General features: G+C 44.5%; 1 protein-coding gene across 2 annotated transcripts in view; it reads left to right on the forward strand.

Moving 5' to 3' along the window:
- The window catches only part of pcdh7b (protocadherin 7b), a 130,950-nt gene that overhangs the window by 89,443 nt on the left and 18,129 nt on the right, over positions 1–23,378 (forward strand). The gene's annotated exons all lie outside the window — the stretch shown is intronic.

A 23,378-nucleotide genomic window follows, 5' to 3' on the forward strand; every position in this document is an offset into this window, starting at 1 on the left:
ACTGTTCCTTTAATCGGCGGGAAGGACATCTCTGGCTAGTTCAGGGTCCTTGGAAACACAATATCTCAGAGTCTCACATGCTACTTGTGCCCATGTATGTGAGTGTGTACATGTGTGTTTGCTTGGAGGACACTGAAAATGTCCTGCCCCACTTCTCTCTCCTCATTTCTCGGTAAGGGTTGAGAGAGAGAGTCTGCTGTCCGTCCCTTTCTTTAAATAGCCATTCCCCGGGGGCGACGCTGGACACATGCAAAGTCAACACGGCTCACCCGCTAACATACTCCAGCCCATTTACCCTTCACTGCATAGTCTCGATGGGTGTTGAACATTGCAAATCCGATTCCACGAAAATCGGTGCCATGATATCAGTTCAATCTGGGGTCGTCCTCTTCTTTCCACGCGCCACCTTTTCTCCATCCGTCATCCTCTCTCATGTCTCCGGCCTCTGCTGCCTTTCCATCAAATCCTTCCGCCACTCGCTCATTCACTCTACCCACTCTTTTTTTGCTCTCTCGCTCATCCTCACACCTCTCTCTCTCTCTCCCTCTCTCTCCATGTCTCGTTAGAGCACATCCAATTTGCGGGGAGTGAGCTAGAGAGGGACGATATGAATCTTATCTCGCCGCTGCTTTAATTATTCCATCTTCAAGGTGCGTTCTTTTTTGAGGAGGCAGGGGTTATTAAATAGTGTCCATTTTAATCAGGGAATGCTATAGCCCCAAATTGGTCGGGTAATTAAAGGTGGAATAATGAAATTGAATTGGAGAGTCGACTAAGTTTTTCTCCGTCCGGGGTTTGGTTCATTTTGAGGTCGCCTTGGCACTCACTGAGAGGCATATGAGATGTGCCGCGCCGAATCGCCCCTCGCTGGCTTTTTTTTGTTTCGTAATTTCTTGCTCTCATCCCGTTTCTGATTCTTTCACTTTCTCTCTCTCGTCTGTCTAATGCTCCCTTTCCTCATCCCCCACTCCTTCCCTCTCTTCCCTCTGTCACTGCTGAGTTTGGAGACAAATGGGCCTGTAATGATACCCCTTCATCGCCTACCTCCCTCATGGTCTGCTCTCTATCCCCGGTCCTTCCTGTTCTTTGTAATGAAGCACTACTGTCTCTGTTTCCCATGAAGGCAGACAGACACTGCTAATTACTAGCAAAGTGAAGTAGCCCATAGTCTCTGTTGCAGCACTTCACATAGCTGGCCTCAAAGACACCTTTCATGGGATTAGAAAGCTCTTTTTACTGTGTACCTATCAAGTGTATCAAGTGTGTGTTTGTGTCTTGGCGAAGGGGGAGGGCTAGGTGGGTATATGTACGCAGTGTTTGGTGTTTAGTTTCATGTTCGCCGGCACTAAAACCCAGACATTCTTTATTTGTTTACTGGCTAAGGTTAATTAGCACACACCACTTCTCCTTTTTCTTAATTCGCTTCCCTCATTGTGGCCGCCGGTGAGTAAACAAGGGCAGTCTGACACTTGCTTTTGGATGTGCACAGGTCACCTTGACCACGCAGACAAAGTTTTGACACTTTATTCTGTGTAGCTCCGAGGGAAGAACACAGCGGAAAGCACAGCTGGGTTAAGGGTTGTGGCTGCAGTGGGATCAGCTTCGGATGAAAAGGCCGCCACTTCATGGCACGCAAACACACAAACACACTGAGGCTGTGTATCCTGCTATCCCAGATGAGGCCCAGATTCAACTCAATATTGATACTGATTGATATGATTTACATATTCATTCAGTTTGGGATATTTCAGTTACAGTATCAATTTTGCAGCTTCTGCTTTTGTCCAACTCCTGTTTACTGTCATATTTTTAAAAAAAACAGAATGCATTAAGACAGCTGCCCTTAGGTTGGATGGCACTGGCTTAATGCCATGGTTCATTCATTCATGTAATTTGGTCAACTCAATTTTATTAGGCTAGTAGTTCAGCAGACGACATCTGCAGGACGCAGATGCAAGTAACATTTTCCAAAAAAAATGCACATATCCTGAAAAAAAAAATGCATATATTAACCCTTTAAAGTTCATTTAAGTAGTTAAGTAGCTTCAAAGTTTGAAAAAAATGGTTTTGTTTTTCCATATAGTACAACAGTGTCACATAAACATTGTCAATCCGCATGCTTGAAACTTTATTGAAGCTGCATCACGCTTATACTGAGTGATATATTCAAAGCAAAGAACCATCACATCAAAGAGTAAATACACAGATGATTTGTGCATTATTTCTCCTGCAATTCAGCAGGACATGTTTGACATCTTTGGAAACTTTGGGATCTCCACTGCAATTTGAAATGAAAAGTCTTGAACAAAAGTTTGAACAAAGCTGAGCCGTGCAACATGCATCTGTAATGACGAACCCACCGACAGGACCGGTGAGAGCTGAGGAGCTTTAAAAGATCAATCTCAGGGTTTTAAGAATCACTATTGTAGCGTTCAAATGAAGATGGTGATTAATTGGAAAATTTACATTTTTACACACACACACACACACACACAGACACTGCAGCTTCCTCCTGCTACATCTTCCGAGTGTGCGTAAAATGGAACAGCGTTATCTTTCATGTCTTCCTCTCCTTATATGCCCCCCTTTCCTTCTCTCTCTCTTGCTCTCTCTCTCTGTGTCTCTTTCCCTGCTCATTGTGCCCCAAGGTACCCCTGTGCCCTATCAACCGCACTCCAAACAAACAGCCGCTGGATCAGTCAGACTCCCTGGGATATGCCTGGGGGAGAAAGAGAGAGAGAGAGAGAGAGAGAGAGAGAATGAAGGGAATAGAGGGAGGGAGGAAGGAGAGAGTGATGAGAACAGAGGGAGGAGAAGTGAGACGCAGAAGGAGGAATTGCAAAAATGACGAAAGGGGTGTCGGAGATGGGGGAAGCAATAAAGGCACAGGACGGAGATTGTGTGTGCATGTGAGCGCACACACCTCTGAGAGAGTGTGTGCGCGTGCACCTGCACACGTGTGATACGCTTGAGGGATTGGGCTGCAGGGGGAATGAGCTCATTAGTCCTTAGTGGATATTGCATCTCTCTTCCAGGTAAATACACTCAACACTCAACACCAGGGCACCTCACACCTAGGAGTGATGGATAATATCTGTGCATTTGCCGCTGTGTGTGTGTGTGAGCGTGTGTGTGTGCACGCTCGAGTCTGTATGAATGTTGTTTTCTATTTTACTGTATCTATTTGCATATTCAAATTTAGAGCAGCATGCATATGAATTTGTTTGTTAGCGGCACCGTTTGTGTGTATATTTGTCTGAGGCAAACAGCGAGGAGCGGCTTGGTTGTTTGTCTGTGTGTGTGTGTGTGTGTGTGTGTGTTTGTGTGTGTATCTGTGTTTGTGGGTGTCTGGGATGGTAAGACATTCTTCACAAGCCCACAAAACATGGGTGACTTTCTCTTTTCTCTCTTCCTGTTGGTGTCTTGGCAGGCCGAACGCAGAGCCTCTGTAAGCAGGTAATGGGAGTGTACACACACAAGAAGTGTGCGTGTGTGTGTGTGTGCGCGGAGGGGGATGGGTGGGCGGCGAGGACTAGTTTAGAGGAAGACTGCAGCTTCCGAGCACAGGCGAGATTTGTACTCTCGAGGAGGAAAAATGCGGCGGCTCCAACTTGACGCTGTTGATGTGAAATCAAAATGGCTGCCGTGGATAAAGCCTTTATTCCCAGTGAATGTGCCGTTTGCTGAGTCACCGCTTAGCTTTTTAGCAACGCTTTATTACTCATTTCACATAGTCGAGTCTTCCAGCTGTCAAAGGCGGGCGAAGAAGAGAATTCGGTCGGGGGGAGGGGGCGAGACGGAAAGAAAAGGGAGAGAGACGGCGACGGGCGCTGATTGACGTTCATCACCGGCGATGAGCGGCTCTGACCTACATGTCGCTGACCTCTCCATGCGAGCACAGGCGGTTGCGCAATCGACCTGACGCACAAACCCGGTAGCCGAGCGGCGCCGCCGAAAGGACAAGTCATTTAATCTTAATGATGCCACCGTGCGCTCAACCCGTATTGACTCCAAGTTGGACACCCGGAGCCCACTTCTGTCTGCGCGCTGGCATCATTAGCCGGCTTGTGTCCACTTCCTGAGTCAAGGGTCACCATGACAATGCGCCAGCACCGTATTTAGGAACATTACCACCATCACTCACAGCGGTAATGAGCGAGCAGCAGATGGATGCCATTCTAGAAACCGGTTTTAATGACCGGACAGGGGATTGAGCTCCAGTTTCCAATTGGACCCTGCAGACTCTCACTCTTAAAGGGCAACTGCCAGATATCAGAGCCAAAATGGAGACAGGAGGGCTCATTTCTACTCTTTTCCCTCTTTTTAGCTCCATCTTGCTCAGGCGATTATTCTCTCCTTCCTGCTCGTGGACGTGAGGGAGAGCATTATCCCTGGTTTTCTTTTGCCTTTTCCGCGCAGGCTCGGTGAAGCCGGCTTTGCTTTTATCCAGTGTCGGCCATTTGGGAGCGCCTTGTCTTGCCTTGTCCACCCCCTGATCCCTGATTCCCCCAGAATCCTCTGCTTTGTGAATGGATGCCTGCGATGGACAATCAATACAGGCAGATTAGGAATGGGATTTAGCATTACAAAGGTGGTCTCACCACATTGTAATCTCCCACCCACCTTCCTCCCTCGCACTTTTTGTTAGGAGAAAGAAAATGCAGCATATACATAGCTTTTACCGACATAAAAGCGCCTTTCTCCCCTCTGTGTTGCCCTGCTTCTGTGCCACATGGATCATTAATGCAGCCATTTTGCAGACTAATATTTCAAGGTTTTAATTTCAGACTCTGCCTTGTTTGTCTTGCCACTTGCTGCACGTAAAGAACGGAGGACGGATGTTTAAAAGGCTGTTTTCAGGAGGACGCTGTGTCTTGCCCGGCGCTCCTCCAGGGATGCAGGGGGGTTTGTTGAAGGCAGGGAGTCGAGGCGCAGTGTGCCTGCAGCCCCGCCGGGCTCTCTTCCAGTTACCTCATGTCCCCTGTTTGTAATTAGTGGTCTGCATTAACAGCTAGCCGGCATAGGGGGAAGTCTTTCAGGACATCCAGCAGACCACCAGGGGACCACTGCAACAGGATATCAGCTCTCTCTCTCTCGGCTCCCACAGGGCACACCGGGAAAAACAGCTTAGGCAAACAGCCTCAAAGGTAGCACGCTCATTAGCACTATCATTGCTATTAACGGCATTAGCACTGATGTTTTGTCATCATTACCATTAGCAGCTACATACCGGAGTGCTGGGTGTTTTCAGCAGGGGTATGACAGGTGTTTTGACTCAGCCTCCAAGTCAGCGATCTGGAGGACTGCAAAACAAGTCAGTGCTTACCAGGCCATCGGGAGAGCCGGGACTTTCCCAGTGCCCTGACCAGCTGATTGGCCTGTGAATGCCTCGTTTATGTTTAGAATGAGAAAACTTTCTACTTTGACAACAGTACTGGCACATTCAACCGTGCCGCTGTAATGTGACCAGCACAATGACAATGCCAAAGAGGAAGAAGGACTATTTAGTGGCCTGGCTAATAGACACAGGTCCAGGCCGGCTTGGGTATACTGCAGGAATACACACTGCAGTGAGGCAGCTCATCACACAGGTGAATCGTAATTTGTTTTGCACCAAAGCAACTTCATACACTTTAATAAATTTGTCTGCTAAATTACATGACATGAGCTCCCAACCCAGTCACAACAAATGATGTTTTCCCACTTTGAAACTTCTCAAACTTTCAACAAATGTGACAGAACAGAGGCCTTTTTTTGTGAAAATGGACATATGAAACACAATGAAATATGTTGCAGGATAGGCCAAACATCAGCTCCCTCTCCTGATTCACAATTCATGCCAACCTGCGCAGTCCGAGGATAGCCACTGCAGGGAGATATGGCCGTACTTTATTAGACTAACATTACTGTTTTAATTAATGGGCCTTCTGCAATATTACATGTATCATAACAAGTTTCACTGTTGATAGATCACAAACTATTTGAACTATTTAAAATCCATCAACTTCATTAAGACAGCTGATTTCAATTGCCAGTATTATAACATAGCCTACTGCACAGCTTTTTTTTTAACGTTTGCAAATGTTTAGACCAAAATAAACCTAAATTCACAGTTCTTTTTTTCCCCCTAGAAGGCGATGTGTGTGTGTGAGTCAGTCAGTGCTGAAATAGTAATAATAATGGAATTGACTTGGGAGAGATGTACAATACATACATAAAAACAATAGTGAAAATGGAGATATATATATATATATATATATATATATATATATATATATATATATATATATATATATTTTCTTTTGTACAGTGTAGGTAGTGCCAGGTCCTCAGAGGGAGTAGAGCTTCAGGAGGAGCAGCCCAGAACAAACTCTGGTGAAATGACATTTGCAAGACAAACACCCCAAAGTGAACAAGAATTAAAACCATCAGTATGTCAGAATATATTGTCTTTACTTTGGAAGCGCAATTGGCTAGAAACTTGAGACACTTTTGCTGAATAATAATTGTGTTTTAGTCAAGTCCTTTCATGTAAAAAAAAAAAAAAAAAAAAAACACTGGTTGAATTTTGTTGTATGTGAATGAGCCAGTCTGAAGGGCTTCACAAAACTGTGCACTATCCTATTTTTAGCAGGCGTTAATATTTTGCATCACCTTTTCTCCTCGTCTGTCATGGGGTAATAAATCACAGGTGACACAGAGGGGTGCCTTCACTCATTACACTTAATACACACACATTAGACTTGCATTACGTCAGAATTGTTGAAGGGCTCCTTGTGTTGCCGCTGAGGCCTCCATCGCCTGCTCCTGCCGTGTTGCTCACCCGACTGTTGTTCTGCTTGTAACTTAATATGATGATTTCAGTCGGGTCAGCTGTGTCGTTGTGGTGACACGCTGCTGCGATTGGGAGATGGAATGAGAGCTTAATTGTGTGCGCTTTTTTTAAAAAGTAGCCTACATGTGTGGGAGATAAATAATGATCATGCAGCTTCATGTTTCAGCCTGGATTCATTTGCATTTGTGTCTGGATCCGGCCCAAAATCAGCCTATTGAATAACCCCAGTCTATGAGAAGGCCTGGAGAGGTGTGAGAATCCCGGTCTGTTTTTTTTTTTTTTTTTTTTTTTTTTTCAAATCCCAGTCTGGCCCTGCAGCTTACAGTGTTATGTGATGTACATTTTTTGTGCTTCAACAACCACAGTCAAAAGCGAACAAATACGGTTTACGCTTGGGATGGAACAATATGGATTTCTAACGCTGATACCGACATCCAGCATCTTCCCACCCATAATGATCGAATTGCATTTTTGTTACACTGGAAAAAAAAACAAATAGAGGTGCAAAACAAGGAAAAGATTTTCGTGTTTGTGTTAGGATTATTAAGCATTGTTTTAAGCAAAAGACCATGTTAGTTTTACTCTGTTGCTCACGCTAATGACACACTAGAGGCTTTTCCCTGAGATTGTCAGCCTTTCATTTGCATACACACTCCTAAGAACAGGTCATACAAGTGCCAGATTCACAATTGGGCAAATATCGTCAGTAAAAGCAACTAATATCAGCTGACACCGCTAGTTTGACAATATATTGGTCCGTCCCTGGTTCACACTCACAGATCATCCCTCTGGTCACTTGCTCTCAGTCACTTAAACCAAGTGTCCCGGCCAACTATATCAAACCTGGTGGTATGTTGTGGTAGGTGACAATGCGAGTACACAAAAGAAGATAGACCTATGAATTGAGGGACTAAACAGTGATTCTGGGGGTGCCACACTTTTTTGTGATGGGAAGGCATTAAGTGTAATCTCCAGGCGGCGTGTACTGGTCTCTTAACTGCTCTCACCATGTCTGTATTGGCTTGATTCATGAGGCCATTGAGCCTTGCTGCAGCAAATTGCTTTTTCTCCCACAATGCCCTGCTGGTAACTGCACGGCATTATGGTCAGCAGGAGCTCATGCAGTCCTGGTGTTCAAATATATCTAATGAGATTCCGGCTGTACATCTCATTGGCACTCTTTCTCTCTCTCTATCGTTCTCTCTCTATCGCTCTCTCTCCCTCTCTTCCTCTGTCTTCTCTCTCTCTCTCTCTCTCTCTCTCTCTCCTATTTCTCATTTTTAAGTCTTAATAAAACAGCAATGTGTCTTCTAAACAGGTATCCGCTAGCACCCGATATAGTAGGTACATAAAGAAACCAGCAGCCTCTTGGTCGAAGAGGGATAATGCTGGGCTCCAAGAGTGGGATGAACATGGAGAAAAAAAGGGCGGCTGGTGAAGGTAAAGGTTGCGAAGAAGGAGGGAGGTGAGGAGAGATTTAGGGAGGAAGGGATGGCTGCAGCGCCACAGAGGATTTGTATTATTTCCACCTTGTTGCAGTGCTGAAGCACATATTCCCCCAGCCATCATGATTGACAGCTTCAGTATCAGCGAGGGAAAGTGTGTACGGGTGGGGAATGTGTGCGCCTTTGCACATGCGGATGTGTGTCGCAGCGCTCCCCTGTTAATACTGTCCGTTTTGTTGCTGACCCCAATGTGCTCAGTGCATGCTTGGCCAAAGACAGACATCAGGGAGAAGAGAGGGAGCAAAAGAAAGACGGAAAGACAGAAAAAGAAATGCAGGGCTGTTACATGTTCCACGCTTCAGCTGATGCACACAAAGGGACTCGAAGCAGAGAGAAAGCGAGAGAATGTGAGAGGCTAGAGGAATAGAAAAATATGTCAGAGAGGTAACCAAGTGTAGTGGTACTGCGTTCCAGGAATTGGAGTAGCAACTCACATAAACAGCGTCTGAGATCAGCAGAGCAACGCCAATGTATGCCAGTGGGTGTGAGACAGGAGCGTTTGAAACGTTTGCACAAATAACACCCTGAAAAGTGTGAGACACTTGATGCCACAATAGCAAAGTGCCAAGTTTCACGCTCCGGAATATGCGAAGTTATGTTAAACATAGCCGAGGTAAAGCGAGGGAAAGACAGAGAATGAAAGCGAGAGGAGAAAGACGAGCCGAAAAAAGGGAGGGAAAAGAATGCGCCAAAGATTGCAGCCTCTTTCCAATTCCCCTCTCTTTCTCTCTTGTTTCAAATGGCCCCTTTGTGTGGGGTGGCATCTCCCACTCTGGGCCTATGATCAGGTGGTGGCACTAACAAGGACTCGACAGGGAGAGATTAAACACGCGACTGTCAGACGCCACACCCGACGCATTTAATTACAGCTGCTTACATGTGACATTAAGAAACCTGCCAGTATCAGACACATCAACAAAAGAGAGACAGAGAAAGAAAGAGAGGGGGAGGGAGAGGAGGTTCGGGATGTGATGTCAGAAGAAATTAAAGCCTTTCAACTACTTATCTACTATTATTCAGGAGTCTGAGATGGAAGTGAGAGAAACAGAGAGTGATAGAGGTGGTCAAAGGGATAAAAGACAGTGCCGGCTTCATGTACTGGATCTCCTTTGGACATAATGTAATCTCTTTAGTGAGTGTGTGCATGACTGTTGTCGGGGCAGTTTTGGTTGTTGGTCAACAACAGAAAAAAAAGCGACAAGACAAAGAATTTTAGACGGAACAGTTCCGTTCAGATGGCAGCCTTTTGATACGCTATAATTTTATTCTCGATCCCACCCACAGAATACAACGGCTTAATTCCAATCCCCACACTTGTAGTCTTTGTAGTTAGCCAAGTGGCCACTTGAGGTAGAGCTGGCCTAGGTGTATAGGTAGGTGTGAAGACTGCAAGACTAGTGTTGATGACCAAAAAATGACATGAAAAGGGTACGTTAAAAAAAAAAATAATTAAAGCAACCCAAACATTAGAACAGCAAGCTTAGCCCTAAATATTGTGGTGTATTAGGCTGAGGGTTCATTAAGTGTGGATTATGTGCATCTGCATTTGGCCATTTTCAGTCATTAGCTGGTCTTGCACACATGAATGCACATTCAAGACTACAAGTGTGGACATACAAAGCCAGTGTACACGATGTTGACACCATTTTTCCCTATCTAGATGAACTGGGAACAGTGGATGCTGATGTTTGTACACTGTGTACCAGACCTGGGTCAAACAGTATTCGCAAATAATTCTTTGTGTTTGTCGTAACCTGCTTGTCGTAACCAAGCAGGAATAAAAGATGATTTGTATTATTTGCACATTCTACTGACTTGGGCCTTATTGTACTGTATCCATCTTTTTCCATCTCTGCAGACTGGGAAGAGCAGATGTTGACATTTGTATGCTGTGCACTTGGGGACTGGACTGGCAAATAACTATTGGCATCAACTCAGGATACCAACATCCTTACAGTTTATTACTTCATTGGGGCCATTGTCAAAGCCATGGGGGTGATATTGATTGTAATCTGAAAAGGGAAAAGCTATGGTTTTTACACGCTCAATGGCTGCCTCCCTGGTGCCTAACATTGGAGATGAATCACGGTCCCCATAAGGCCCATTATTCAGCCATTATTGGCAGGGGCTTGTGCTCACTTAATTGGACAACTTGTCTGCAACTGCCAACCCCCTGGGCTGGCCAAGACAGGGCCTAAGCCAATCAGCCTAATTGATCCCAACAAATGGTATTAGTCATTACTCTTGGTTGCTGATGGTAGACCAATCTTCAAGAGTTTATGATGAGTAACACTTTATTTTCAGGTTGCTCCGGAGAGCAATGTCACTTTTTAAGCAAGTGGCAAGTCCTGAAAAATTAAGATGGTTTCAAGTTATTTTGTGGGGGCTGTAGATGAACATGACATTTAGTGACATTTTGGTGAATGATTTTACCCAAAGTACCTTATGGTACCTGGAGGTCCTGTATTTTTAGCATGGGTGGCCCTAATGGAAATCAAACTTTGGCAGTTTTAAAGTCACGATAAAAAGACCTTTTGAGACTGTCTTGCTCGAGTAATTTGAAAAAGGACAGGACATTTGTATTTCCTGTTTAAACAGGTTGCTGTGCTTGGGCTAAAAACAGAGGCATCTTTCGAAAGGCTGTGCTTACCGCTTCAGCAAGACATCATTATTTAAGATACAGTGTTTTTTTTCCAGGATGTAGAGGTAATGAGATTTTGCTGAACATACAAAAAAATCCATCTAAATTTAATAAACTGTTTTGGCATTTATTGTTAAATAGATGAATAATCGGGCATGGACAATTTGCTAAAAAATTGTAGATGTAATTATTCATTTCATTGTGACTTTAATGCCATGCTCAACACATTCATCCGTAAAGCACTGGTTATAGTGTGGCTTTCACACAAACAAATGGAGGCTACATCTAAGATGGTAATAACTGTGCACATCGCAATGAAAAGGCAATCAGGCTGACTCAAACCTTAATCCCAATGGGTTATCTAGGCCACCCAAGGAGAGGTGTCCTCGTTCCTCGCCTTAGAAAAGCGGAAGACAAAAGAAGAGGGTCTCCTCCTGGGCCAATAAGTGATTTAGCGTGCTCTGTGTCAGCAAACATCATTCCATGTCAGTAGTTTCCAAAGCTAATACGCCCGGATTGTCTTGAGAATTACCTTGTTCGGATGCACTGCCAAAGACAGAGCTGTTATTTCCGACTCGTTTCATTTCTGTGGCGCAAAAAGGTGAAAGTCAGGGTTACAAGGCAAAGGGTGGGGGCCAGCTGAAGAGAGTTGCCCTGGAGTCAAATGTAGTATTTCAAGGCTCATCGTGTTTCACGTGAAAGTGCTCTCAGTCAAGAAAGATGCACTATTCATGGGCCCTATTCATGGACCCTAAAGAAAAAAAAAAGCCTTGGCCCAAATGAAAAATAAATAGCAGAATGGGGGAAGGGAGTCAAACGCATTAGATGAAAGTATTCAGATCAAATGAGCTCATCTTCTTTGTAAGTTAGAGAGGTACAAACGAACTGTGGTGCGATAAGGTATTATCTAATGGGCGTGGGGGTGAAGCAAGAGTCTGCAGCAAATGGGTTCAATCAGCTGAACCAAAGTCCTAATGTTGTGTCTTCTGCATATACATCAGCAACAAAGTGAGAGAGAAAGAGAGAGACAGAGAACAAGCGAGGGAGATAGAGGGGGGACTCAGCGGGCATTTAAAGCACTCTGGTGTTGAGCAGACACATACTGATGCCGGGCCTATCACCCCAGACACATTTACATTCAGCTGCTGATTAGAAATATAAATCTAAAGAAGAATGTTGCACTGTGGAGTGTTAGCTGTTGAGATTTCTAGTCACACGCTGCCTTTTTTTTATCGTACCTCCTTTGAGTAGAGAAATTTGTGATGGAGTGAAGAGTATCTTTGAATTTCAGCTGCGTTTGATCCAATCTGGCAACTCCAAAATACGAGGGGCAAAGAGAGAGATGGGGGGAAATAAATAAATAAAGGTGAGAAGAGGAGTCGGGCTTGTGTGCGGACACCTGCTGTCAGGTCCTTCTGTCAGTGTGAAATATTGCTGATCCCACCACACTTCCAGTGGGGAGGTGCTTGTAATGATTCAATCCTTGCGGGGGTTCAAAATGTCATCTGTCTCACCCACCTTTGAGTGTACTGGTGTGTCCTCTAAGTACAGTAGAGTCCTACAGCACAGGGATGGGCCGGGTTTTAGCACAAGCTGAAATGTTAAAAATGCTACACTCTACCTAACACAACAGCGGCAGTGCTATGGTTACATTAGCTCCTGAAATGCACTGGTAAATGCTGACTGGTTCTGCAACATGACCTGTTCAGATTTGCTGTGCAAGAGTACTGTCTAATGTCTTATTCTGGATACAGTTAAAAAAAAAAAAAAAAAAGGTACTTGGGCTTTTTCCAAAAGTTAACCCACTGACGTCACTGGGTGATATTCTCAGCACAGCTACAATGATGTGTCATGCCCTAAAACTAAGTCAGCAAGGTTTTTTACGGATGCAGCGATTAGCAGCGAAGATAAACAAACATACAGGGAGAAATCCAGCATAGAAAAGAGAGAGCTCAGTTTGTTCTCCCATTAAGCTCCAGTGTAGCTGCAGCTGCTCTCTATATGCATCACATCTGGCCAGTTTACCAGTTTACTTCCTTTAATTTCTCTCGCACACGTGTTCATAGACCTAGTATTGAATTCCTATTAAAGCAATACTTGGGCCTGTTTCCATCTTCTAAGCCTTTGGTTGTATTTCACAGGTTAATTACCAGTGTGCCTGCTTTCTGAATGGGCCACATTCCAATTTTTTTTTTCACTTGCATGCTTGACCCCATGTGCTACCCTGCTGCTCGGCCTCGACCAATCGATAACCTGCCGTGATGAGTGGAGACTCCCTGTCACCAGCTCCTCAGCCAATGGAAATCAATAAAAAACAATACCCATCTACATCCATGAGCTCAGTGCCCATTTGTTTTTCTTGTTTACCGGTGGTGGGTGCTATTCTATCAAAATGCCTCCAAACAGAGGAGAGTAAGTATGAAGTTAAGGAAAAAAAACAAACAGTGAAATGCCTTTTATATCTGGGAATCCACTGAGAGGAACCTTTTGCTTCTGTTGATCTGTGTCAAAACATTATTCTGAACATGTATTCGCTAAGACAAAAAATGCATTAACACGTCTGTGGACTGGATAATAAAAAAATGTCTCACAGTCACTCTAAATTTCTTCTTCTATTTTTTTCAAATCTAAAGTGTATGGCATTTAACATTGCATTTATTTAGCTCTTACCTCTCTGCATTGACCTCAAAATAATAACCTTTGTCCCAGGATGGCTGTCTTTCACCAAATTGACTCCAACCCAGCAGCCCTTATGGGAAGTATTTGTTTGTTTTGCTTTTTTGCAAAGCATAAAATGTCACATCAATGGCAATTTTGAACCTCAGCACAGTCTAATTTAGCATTCCTATGCTGGCACAGAGCAATGTGTATATCAGTAATATGCTCCCTGGCTTGTTTGTGTCAGTAAATATGTGTTCACTTTCAGGAAGACGGCCTAATCTATACTCAGCTGTTACCAGCTGATATGTTTGTTGAGTATTAAATATTTTGTGGGTTTCACTGCCTTGTTATGATATCCCGAGCTCCAATCGATTGGCGGAGATTTAGCACTGAGAATGCTTCATTGTTTGACTTGGAAATATTTGTTTTGTGTTGAGATCAGTTTGCTCGTATGTGTGCCATTACTCACCCACACACGTGCACACACACACACACAAATCTTTGTTTAAGGCAATTTGAAGAACGACAGCATGTGCTCTATATTAGTTTCCAACATTTTCTAAGCAAATGTTCCAGACCCCAAAGTAAACTGTGGACCTTCATTTAAAGTGATTTTGGCTTTAAAACCCTGATATGATAATATATTTTGGTTGGTGTTGAGTTTTAAGTTGTTTATATGTCTCACTGAAACACTGACAAATGGTTTCTACTGCATTACAGTGAAATTAAACTTCTTTATTTTGCTGAGGACCGTCTGGAAGCCTCTCAAGGGCCCCAGGGGTCCCCAACACCCACTTTGATAACCACTGCTCTACATAATACACTAAACAAAATAAAAAGACTCACTGTAGAGGCTGTGCAGCATGCACCCTTCATCATTCTAACAGCATGACTGTACATTGCATTTGACTATAGAGAGCTCACCTTGCCCTCCTTTATTCTTTCTTTTTTAGTTTGTGTGTTTTATTATCATGGACAGTGAGGCCTTTCATATGAGACAGCACCACTCTAATAACACAATATAGTATATTTATTTATGCTATGCAGCAAAACTGCAACTCGCATGAATATAGGACAAACAAAGCCTAAGAATAGATGGTGTTTCACAGACTGAGCTCATTCCTCTGATTCTTGCCGAGGCTCTCTCACTACAAAATCCGATGAAAATGTGATTCATTTCCCTCCTTTCCTTTTCTATTTTTTTTTTTAAGGCATCACACTCGACAACTTGTCTCAAAGCTTGGCCAGTTCCAAGCGAGGTGTGCAGATGAAAATCGAGTTGCATGGACCTGTTCCCACATATTTAGCGATATGGAGGGATAAATAGTTTCGACACATTAATGACTACTTCCATGCCCTGAAATGGAAGAGCTGACCCGCAGAGACAAACTAGCCAGTCATTATCTTCTGAGACCAGAGATGGCTGTTCCCCCCATAGACTGTGTCGGGCCCACATCAATTTAATACGCCACCGCCAGCACACGCAGAGCATCCCTGTTTCTTCTGGACAGATTTGAAGACTAATCTCATACTTTAAGCCTAACACAATTAAATGGTATTGAGCCGATACGTCGTTCCATACATCAATTCCAAGCCAATGAGCGGTGGAGGCCGCGTTTTGCTGCAGGCCCGGGAGAGACATATGAGCTGGAGTGAAAAGGTTATGATTGTGGCTCGAGGCAGGGCCAAGAACTGGATTGTGTGCTGCAACACACACTCAACACCATAAGGGAGCGTGCTCTGTGCGTAAATTACATGCAGTCACTGGTAACAACCTTGTGCTTTCAGCTGTACTGTTTTAATTTCAGTAGGATTGATGAAACTTTACCAAATAAACTACCGTATTTCCTGAAATAGTGGCTGGGGCCTTTATTTACCTCAGCTGCAGTGGGTACCAGACCTTTATTGGAGGCAGGCTTTTATTTGAGAGAGGCCTTTATTTCTAACGCCCTCTGTATATTTGCTCACATATTAGTACAGAGCCTCCTGTTTGCCCTGTTACTTCAAATGTAGCTGCTGCTATTTTACGGTGCTTGGATGAGCTTGGACAGCCGCAGTGACTGAACAAGAACATGTTGAAAATAGCAAGGTTTTATTGTTGAATTCATTAAATTAAAGTGGCTGGAAATGTACATTGTTGTAGCGTGTCCAGGGTAGGCGGGCTGAGCTACCCAGCATGCATTGCTGTGATGGACTGTTGCCTTGCCCTGGTTCACTGGGGTTCAATTTGTTTTCCAATTCTGTCTAACAGAATCGGATGTGTATTGCTCATCATTTAGTTTTGTGTTATGTTATTAATTCTGCTACTAATAGTTTTACATTATCTGTGCACTGTGAGTGTTAATGTGTTTGTGAATGGCGTGATTCCCTCCTGCTGAGTGAGTTTGCTGTTGATACTTCCTGGTATGCGCTGTTACAAAGTAAAAGGCTCGATGCCAAAGGAGCAGAAGCATTATGTTTGAGCATCTTTGTTTTTACCCCCAACCTGTTTTTGTCGCCCGAGTTTTGTTTGTTTGTTCGTTTGGACCCCACCACCACTTTCTGGAGACCTGGCTTTTAACCGAGTACCGGCTTTCATTTGAGGAAATCCGGTACAGATGTTTCATAAAGCAACGATAAAGAAGCACAGATTAAATAGAATGTAGAAGGAGTAGTGCATTTTCTTCAACGTGACAGTCTCTCATTACAACCACACTATCAACTATCTGGCCAAACTCGAATTCAAGACTGTGATTTATTGGTAATTTATCATATTACATAGCTTAAATAATAATTACTGTTGCAGGGTTCAGAACGTAGGATCGAAATGCCACGTGAACCCCTGAGCTCAAGTCCTGAATGGTAACTGGATTTTAGACCCACGTCCAGGTCCTATGTTAGACCAGACAGAAATAACAGGGTAAAAAATACTAACAGACGCCTCTTTAAATCTATAAATTCCTTAACAAGCTACAAGTTGAACTATGGTGGGAACAGGGAGCTGACTGCTTGTTGATTTGTCACCTCTCCCAACTGCCCCGTCAAGACAACGGAAAGTAAATATCAAAATGAGTGAAGAGTTACGACTGATATCATGAGGTCTGCCTCTGAAGAGAGGACATGGTAGAATCACTACTGTTGCTTTTAAGGGATTTAGTTGTTTTTCAGGTAGCTCAGGTAGTACATTTTCTTCTCCACGTCTTTTCCATTTGAGCTGGACTGATTTGGCCTTGTGTTGAAAACTGTGTACCAAAGTGTCGGTTTGTATATGAGCGTTGTGCGCTGTGTTTTGAAAGATTAGAAATATGACTAGGAGACTGCGAAAGTGGTCTAAGTCTATTTCAAGGTCCAGGTACGGGGTCCAGAAGGTGATTTTAAGCCGTTGGCAGCGCGGTGCACGCACCCTCCATCATTTTGTGCTTGCTGACGGTGAAAGGCTGCACACCGCGGCCTGACAAGACAGAGAACATTCATAACGCTCCTGCAACGACTCACCAACCTTGACAGAACGTTGTGTTTTTTTTTTGTTTTTTTTTTTTCTCCCCCCAACCTATCTCCAGATCTCCAGAGGCAGGAGTTGAGGGGAGCTCCGCTGTTCATAAGTACCCTAAGAGCACCTGCCACATCCATGGCGCAAAGACGTCAATAAATCTGGCCACTAATGTACCACAGAATCTTTTTTTCTTTTTCTCCCTCTTCCTCGGCCTCTAATATTAATGAATGCCAGTTGAATGCTGCCATGGGCAAGGATAGAAACATGTTCTTTTCACAATGCTAACGTTGGCAAGGTTATAGTTTCCTCCTTATTTTGACTGGAAATTTCCCTTGGCAAAGAACACTTGACTTGCAAAAGTTGATTGCAGAGCCATGGGTAGGCATTAGCCAAATGATAGGCAGGAATTAATGCCTTTTGCCTTTCAGGATGGTTATTATGGCATGTGAAGCCATTGTATTGAATCTTAACACAATTTTCCAGCAACAGGCAAGAAAAAAAAAAAAAAAAAATCTGGGGCTGAATGATTAATAGCTACAATCCAGATGAATTTGTCTGCATAGTGTGGTTATATAGGCTGAAAAATAATGACGGAAAGCCAGTATAACACTATACTAAACTACAGTTTCTTCCGCTGGATATGAAAGGAACGAAATGGGTTTGCAGCACATGAAACCTTGGGGCTATTTTTAGTAGCCCCCTTTTCCCTACAAGTCAGCAGTTGTAGCAACGAACGAAATTCACTATTCTGTATTCTTCCCCCAAAAGAAACTGTGATAATGAGGCTTCACTAGCGACCACGCGCCCATTAATATTTGATGCGTCTCCACACACACACCCACAAAGCCGGAGAAAATACTACACACAAATATACAATCCAAGAAAATCTCAAAAGTTGTCACGGGTTTATCTCGCATTGTCTGCGTGTGTGTGTGTGTGTGTGTGTGTGTGTGTGTTGCTCAGTCGCCTCAACTTTGACTCTCTCTCACTTCCCGCCACTCCATCTCTCTTTAAGCGGGAACGTCAAATCATCAGGGAGCGCGTATGTCTGATACGCTTGGCCTATATCCTGTCGTGGTAGTTGAATGGCTTCTCCGAGACAGCAGTCATTTGTTACTGTCCCTTTAATCATGCTAATGCAACCGCTCCCTCTCTCTCTCCGCATGGAAGCCCACCATACCCACACACACATACATGCACATCCACATGCACACTCACATAAAAAAAAAAAAAAAAAAAAAAAAGAGAGAGAATGGAATATCTTAACTTGGTGAATTCGGTGTCTTCACATGCCCGTGGGCACACTTTACACACAATCCTGCACATATTCACATGAAATTGACATGGATACACACATTCATGTGGGCACGCAAAAGTAGAAGAGGAGAAAATGAAGACGCTGAAAGTATTGAATCAAATTAAGTGGTGATTCTGCAGCACTAGAACACCGCCAGTGACTTTTCCACACTCCTTTTTCTCGAGTGCTGCAGTTTATTAGTATTCGGCTCAGACTTCCCCTCCTCTTTCTTCTCCTTCTCTTTCGGCTCTCCCATAGCCCCCTTCTCCCACTCTCTCCCTCTCTCTCTCTCTCTCGCTCTCCTCCTGGGAGTTGAGCCCAGTGCATGTTAAGTGATAGGGGCTTCAGAGTCTCTGTGGCAGGGGTGTGGGTGCCACATAGCGCGCCGTGTAGAAGCCGTGTATCGGGGAAGAGAGGAGAGGGGCCCTTTTAGTAAATCCACCCACCCGTGTAAAAATGATCAATCTCATGAATTTGCCAATAGGGAGTCGTTGGCCGATCAGCGGAGACAGAGGCAAATAATGAGAGAAGGGTGGAGGGGGAGGAGGGGAGAGAGAAGGAGAGACGGAGAGAGTGCTGGAGAAATATTTGAAGGCATCAGAGAAAAAAAAAATGAGGAAAGATTGAGCAAGCGAGAGAGAACGGATTAGTGAAGACAAAAGAGCAGGTGAGCTCTGATAGACAGAGGGAGTTGCCGGGAAAGAAAGAACGTGAACATCAATGTCTGCGCAGATAAGGGATGGAAAGAGAGAGAGAGAGAGAGAGACAGAGGGGGAAAAGAGGGAGAGGGGGGGAGGGAAATGGGCCATGTTTTTCTCTTTCACGGTTTGTGTCCCCCGTCTGAAATCCAGCAGTCCGTTTTGCCGGCGCTGGAGCGAGCTACATGTTTGGGGTGCTTTTTTTTTTTTGTCAAGCGTGAGCGGGCCCCGGCAAGGTAGTGACAAGGGGTGGCCGGAAAAGAAAAAAAAAAAAAAGCGCCTGTCCTAAATTCAAGGCCTGGTACAACCTAAGGGGCGATTCCTACGCCGGCGGCTGGCGTGGTATGTAAATGTCATAGGAATCAACCGAGCGAGAGGCTGTCTGTCTGTGTTCATGTGACAGGACATGACAGGTCAGGAGGTGCCTTTCCCCTGTTGTGTCCATGTCAACACGAACACATTGGATTTCAGATGCATGACTGGGGCTGCGCCGAGCTCCAATACTACTGAGGAAATGCAACACCACACATGTGACAACAAACATTCTCAAGTTTGCCGGTATCAAATATAATCGCCGCTCTATACAGGGCGGCAGCTCATATATCCACATGTGCAGCAAACTTTAAAAAAAAAGAGTTGTAAGAGAAGCAGTGATGTGAGTTGGAATTAGACCACGGCCTCTGTACCCAAGGCTTCTACAACCAAGAGGATTATTTTAGGCCTTTCATTTCGGTATCAAAACTGCTACACGGCCCCGAATATTTTTTATATGGCCTTGTGAAGCGGGCAGGGGGTGTACTGGGGGGGGTCAGAGCTCCCGCTTAAAAATCTGTCGCCCACATTGTTTAAGTTGAGCTTTGCCGCTTTGAGTCTTTGACTTAAAACAGGCATTCTTCAATCACTGCAACAATGGCGCAGTGTTGTGCTCCCGACTGCTTTAGTTTGAGCCTTAGCCGGCAGCTTTACCATAGTAACAGCCAATGAGGCTCATGGGTACTGTAGTTTTTAGTGCAATTTAGTGCCACCCAACTGACTGATTTTTTTCTCAGAGACAAAGTTGGCCATAACCCTGTGGCATCGTTTTTTTTTTTTATATATACATCCAGGAGACTCCTGTGATTCTGTGTTGAGTGATATTGCGGTTTATAGTTAAAAATAAAAGTCCAAATGGGGGAAATAGTTCTGTAACCTGCGGCTCTGCCAACTTTGCAGCTCCGCGGTACCGTGACTCCAATACTAACACGCGATGCACACCACAGAGAGAGAGAGAGAGAGAGACACAGACTAACACACGGGGACTCGGCCTCTTTTAAATCCACTGCCCATGTCCACTGACGCTCATGTGAATAAAGCTGACATTATGCAGCCCGAGTCTGAGCGAGAAAGTGCACACTGCGCGTATGACCTTAAAGAGAGAAGGTTTGGAGAATCACAAGAACGAGCGGAAGAAAGTGAATAATTCTTTAAAGTGTAGCCCGGGGCACATTAGCATGTGCACTAGCTATGACGGCGGCGTGTGGCTTCCTTTTTTTTTAAATTTTTTTTTTTTATTTTCCCCCTTCTACAGCGCTTTTAGCACACCCCGTTTGTCAGAGGGAGGCATCATCCTTTATCGGCACATTTCATGTTTCCCAGAGGACTCCTTGAAGCGGGTGATATTATTGAGGAGCGCTGAGCCTTATTAAATTCCCAAGCATATTACCATTCTCTCTCTCTCTCTGTCTCTCTCTCTCTCTCACACACACACTCTTGCTTCTCTCTCTCTCTCTCCCCCGCTCACTGATTATGTTTCTCTCTCTCTTAATTTGGTTGCACACTCCACCGTAGCTCAATGAGCCCCCGCCCCCCTCCGCTATCAGGAGAATACAAGGGAAGTAAATACATATTATTACTTTTTTTTTTTTTTTTTATTATTATTATTTTTCAAAAAACTCTCTCCAGGTATTAAAACGCCATGGCTCGCCGTCGCACCAGACCCTCAAACTCTTATGACTCACTCGTTGCCGCTGCCACAACTTATACCCCAGATTGTATTCTCATCTGCTCTGTTCCATTCTTCATGAATTCTTTTCATCAAAGGCGAGAGACAGTGCTAATCTTTCAACCAATGAATTGGATCGAAAGCAAATTCTCTGTCTGCTTTGCTAGGATTAAGTTGGGAGTCGTCAAAAGGATTTCTAGCTCTCTTGCTCTGTCTCTCTGTGTGGAAAGCGATAAATCCAATACTATTAGTCTCATATCATTTTACAGACTACAACTTCTTTCTTGAAAGCTTTGTCCATGATAAGAGTTTTAATGGGGTCCGGAATGAGTTGCAGGCCTGTTTCTAGCCTCCACACATGACAAGAAAAGGAGCGCCTGCTAATATGAGCTAACCTGACAGTGTGGCTAAGTTTGGGTGTTAATGAGGGCGAATATGGTTGTACTGCACATCTGTTGAATGTCTTTATTGTCCCTCTACTGAGCTGAAACGTCCTGTTTCCTCCATTCCCCGGCATGCCATTTGCCCAGGCCAAGGAAAAGCCTCTGACTGTGCGCCAGGCGTATTTATCAAAACTGGCTTTTGCCATTTGTTATGATGCTGACACGGATGGTGATGCCTCTGTCTCCACTGCTGCAAGGGAAGCCTATTTACATATGACCTTGCATGCAGCAATTGGTGGAACGGGGATTTTATTTTGCTGGAATGATTTGCTTTTAGCGTGGACGTGACAGCAGAATATGAATATGAAAATATAAAAAGTGTTTGAGTCAGTGCCGGTCGTGGTATTCATGAGGATTAGACGTAATATGTTGACTAGTTTGGATGCAGATTACACTGTATGTAATGTCAAAGTACTGTACATGCGGGCTGTTCAGTATTTAAATGCACCTTCTGATTGTTTACGTAGAATGTTCTCCAGGGTTCAACAACAAAGCACCTGGTGTGAGGACAGCTTCCACCCCACCTCCCAGTCAATTTTGTCTACATGAATAATTCTATCTCACGGGGGTGTGTGCACTTTTTTGTGCATGTACACACAGGAGACGGAACATGCATGTGTGTGTGTGTGTTAATGTGGAGGGCTGAAGTGCTAGGGGGTTGCAGACAGAGAAAAGGCCTCGGTGGAATTGCACAAAGCCTCGCATGCCTCGTCTGTAAACCATGGCACCGCACCTGTTTGTCTGCAGCCCTCATACATGCGCCACTGTGTGCCATCCACCTCCCTTTGGGGGCGAGTGACAAGGAGAATACATAGAGAGATACATAGGCTTTAGGAACTTGATCACTGTTATGGCTGTGTGTGTGTGACAAGGCTGTCGAGACAGCTTGATGCCATGAAAATTTGATGCAGAAAATATCCTGTCGGCACTGCATTTTTAATGTGGACAGCACGGATGCAGGAATTACTATTGGACTGCTCTGACTAGAGTCCAAGGCATGTTTCCCTATGGAGGAATATAAAGTTTATCGTATCGCATCGCATCGCATCACATCGTATTGTAATCGTGCCTCCTCCATCACCACATCACACACAGCGCATTCACAGCCGAGCGATGACCTATCTCCTGACCCAACTAAGGCCAGGTGCACACGAAACTATATCACAGCTGATTTGAGAGTCCCAGAAAGTCCCAGGAAAACTAAACTGGACTTCTCTGCTGGCACAGTGTGAGAGGGTCAGCACATCACACCCTGGTCTCCCAGTGCAGTCTGAGATATCCACGATGTCTGGATTATTTTTCCACATTTAAAATTTTTTTTGTCCTTTCTTGCAGTTTGAGCGAGTAAACGGTGATTTGCCTCACTGGCCAGTTAGACGGTAGCAGGATGTATCATTATCACTCTGTTTACTGCAAAGCAGGCAGACAGGCGGACAAATACAGTGGGCATGGTGGCTCCTTTCATTACGCTCACCTGCATCTCGCTTTGTAATTCTGACGTGCGTGCCTCAAACCCTAGCCATCGTCTTCTTTTTTCGATCTGCACATGGGCATGTCCGAACACAAATTGCAGCCGGTTGAAGCATAATTGCGGCTGTCTTTGTCGGCCGCTACCGTGCACACGTCCACACTAATGACCCATTTGGCTTTCTGTCTTTGAGACTCCGGTTCCATGAAGCCAGGCCTACGATACTTCAATGTCTTCAACTCCCATTTGAAGCCAGGCTCACTCGCTACGCAGTTCAGTCCCTTGTTGTTGAGTCTTGTGACGTGCAAACTCGCATCGTTGCCTCATCCTAAAGCATACATGCTGTTTTGATGCAAGATGGGATTCGGTGGCTCGGC

Source organism: Myripristis murdjan, chromosome 18 (assembly GCF_902150065.1).
Source record: "Myripristis murdjan chromosome 18, fMyrMur1.1, whole genome shotgun sequence".
Taxonomy (NCBI): Eukaryota; Metazoa; Chordata; class Actinopteri; order Holocentriformes; family Holocentridae; genus Myripristis; species Myripristis murdjan.